Source organism: Silene latifolia, chromosome 7, assembly GCF_048544455.1.
Source record: "Silene latifolia isolate original U9 population chromosome 7, ASM4854445v1, whole genome shotgun sequence".
Classification (NCBI taxonomy): domain Eukaryota; kingdom Viridiplantae; phylum Streptophyta; class Magnoliopsida; order Caryophyllales; family Caryophyllaceae; genus Silene; species Silene latifolia.
This window is the reverse complement of record NC_133532.1, coordinates 66,370,352-66,373,521: the sequence shown is the minus strand read 5'-3', so window position 1 is coordinate 66,373,521 and position 3,170 is coordinate 66,370,352.

Genomic DNA, 3,170 nt, shown 5'->3' with positions numbered 1-3,170 from the left:
CCCCGAAACCTCTCAGATTAGATGCACCATCGAAGTATAAGTCCCATGCGTCGGAGTCGGCACAAAGGATGTCTTCGTCAGGAAGTGACCATGTGTCGGTCGTTGGATCCTCCTTGACGGGATTTTCTGCTAAGAAATCGGCGACTGCCATTCCCTTGATAACCTTAAAGGGTACGAACTTGAGATCAAATTCGGACATCATGAGTGTCCATCTATACAGCCTTCCGTTTAGTACGGGTTTTTCGAAGATGTATTTGACTGGGTCCATCTTGGAGTAGATGTGAACCATGTAGCTGAGCATGTACTGCCGCAGCTTCTTTGATGACCATACTAGGGCAAGGCATGTCTTTTCCAGTTGAGTGTACCCTGTCTCATATACTCAATGAACTTTTTGCTGATGTAGTAGATGGCTCGTTCTTTGTCGTCGACTGTTTGTGCTAGCATTGCTCCCATGGCTGTGTCGGTAACAGTCAGGTACAGGGATAAGGGAATTCCTTGTTGAGGTGGCATGAGGACAGGTGGTTTTGATAGGATTTCCTTTATCATGTCGAAGGCCTTTTGAAAGTCTTCATCCCAATCGGTGTGATCGGAGGCGCGAAGCTTCTTGAAGATTGGTTCACAAATTATGGTGAGTTTGGCTATGAAGCGACCGAGAAATCCCCGACTCTCCTTCTCGTTCTTAGACCGAGGCATTTGTTGAAGGGCTTTAATTTTGGTTGGATTAATCTCAATGCCTCTTTTACTCACGACATGTCCCAAGATATTTCCGGAGGTGACCCCGAATGCACACTTCTGAGGATTTAGTCTCATGTTGTATTTCCGCAGACGAGCGAAGAATTTTCGAAGGGCGTTGATGTGGCCGTCCCGTTCTTTTGATTTGACGATCATGTCATCGACATATACCTCTACCTCCTTGTGCATCATATCATGTAGGAGAGTGGTAGCGGTTCTTTGATAGGTTGCTCCGGCGTTGATGAGACCGAAGGGCATGACAGTGTAGCAATATGTACCCCACTGTGTAGTGAATGCAGTCTTCTGCTTGTCTTCCTCAGCCATTTTGATCTGGTTGTATCCAGCATACCCATCCATGAATGATAGGAGAGCATGCTCGGCGGTATTGTCCACCAGAATGTCAACATGTGGCAAAGGGAAGTCGTCCTTTGGATTTGCTTTGTTCAGATCCCTGAATTCGACGCAAACCCGAATTCTTCTGTCTTTCTTAGGTACAGGCACGATGTTGGCCACCTAGTTAGAGTATTCGGACACTTTGATGAACCCAGCCTTGAGCTGTTTATCCACTTCTTCCTTGATTTTCAGGGCCAATTCAGGACGCATTCGGCACAATTTCTGCTTTACAGGTTTAGCTCCGGGTTTAATGGGTATCCTGCGCTCCCCAATTTCCCTGTCGATCCCAGGCATGTCTCTGTAGGACCAAGCGAATACGTCCTTGTATTCGTGCATAAGGTCAATGAACAGCTGTCTTTCCGAGGGTTCAAGGGTTGTCCCTATCCTAAGTTCTTGAGGTGTGTTGTCGGTTCCTACGTTAATAGGTTCGGTCTGCTCAATGATGGGGGTCCTAGTTTCCCGCTTGTCAAGTTCTTTGGCTAGGTGAGGTGGGTAGTCACTCAAGTCAAATTCCTCCTAGTCATTCAGAATTGTATTGTAGTTAAATTAATACGAGTCATAAGCAAACTTAACGTTCATTAGGTTGACTCGAGCGAAAAGATCGCATAGGACAAACATCTCATGGGCAGTCAGAGGCGACCCAACATAGGAGGTGGCCCCTCGAACAAGCTCCAGGTTGTCACCTTTCATGGGAGTGGGGATGACCCTAGTTGACTCAGCCTCTGAAGCAACCATAAGTTTGTGATAAAACAGTGGGAAGGGGACCTTGACTGGGGCATCAGGAGTGCTAGGAGCTAAAACAGACTCGGACTCAGATTCTTCTTCACTGCCCTCCTTGAACATAGGGCCTTCTTTGGTTGTGATCTTGAGAATGCAGCCCTGACGATCGGTCCACTTGACAGATTTCCTCCAGCCTTGCGTAGCTTTCTCTGGGTCAGTTGGTCGGACTCGCTTGGAGCTTAATTTTCGGTTACTTGTCGTTAGGAGCACCTAGACCAAAACTATATTTATAACTTCACAAACAACTCTAATATTAGTAAAGAGGCAAGTAAAGGTCGGATCCCACGGGACGGGTATTGATGTAGGATTTACAATTGCAAGTAGCGGTGTCTAGGGGTGTCACAATTGGGGTTGAGATAAGAAGATCACTAAACTAAATAGCAATAAAAGTAAACAAGCAAGATGAGTAAAATGAGATGTAAACAATTGATTAAAAGCACTAGGGTGTCCTGGGATCATAAGGGATTCATGGGAATTGATCATTGTTAGGCCCAATTTAGCCTGGTCTGACTTAAGTCTAGCCTGACTTAATTAGGCTCATTGGGGCAACCAGAGGCCGGACAATTACAGTTATTATTTGACAGGAAAGTACTCAAAAGGGCCGGAAGAAATCTCTTACAGGCTAATCAATCAGCAAATCAACAAGACAATTATGCACAAGCCCTATTTCTGCGGAAGACCAAATCCAACTACAAGAACGTGAACATCTCCACATACTGCAACGTGCAAAAAGGAAGAAGGGGAAGTTATTAAATAAGAATGGGTCAACCGGATTAATAGGGAATAATGTGCCCTAATAACCAGGAAGTGGTTTCTAACGGCTACGAGGAGTGTAAAGATCAAATGTAAACGTTAGAACAAAGAGACTATAAATAGATGGGAGAAATATTTATAAGGGACACGAAACAATACACAAAAAATCTTATACAATCAAGTTTGTTATTCTTATTCCACTGTGTTCTTACTTTCGTTATTATCAGTCTATTGATCCAGCTACATAAACATTATTATTCTCTTATAAATTATTCCATCTATAATTTTACATCTTTCCATCAATATTAGAACTAGATACCTACACTACTAAATCTTTAGGTCGGATCCTTTCAGGCGAATTCAGGCTAAAACAATTGGCGCCCACCGTGGGGCATCTAGTTCATTAATTAAAAAATCTTCCTCATCATTTTTTCATTGAATACTTACACATAAAAATGGTAGAACTTACTCTAGAACAACAGTTGGCAGCCGCCTTGGCTAAGATCAAAGAA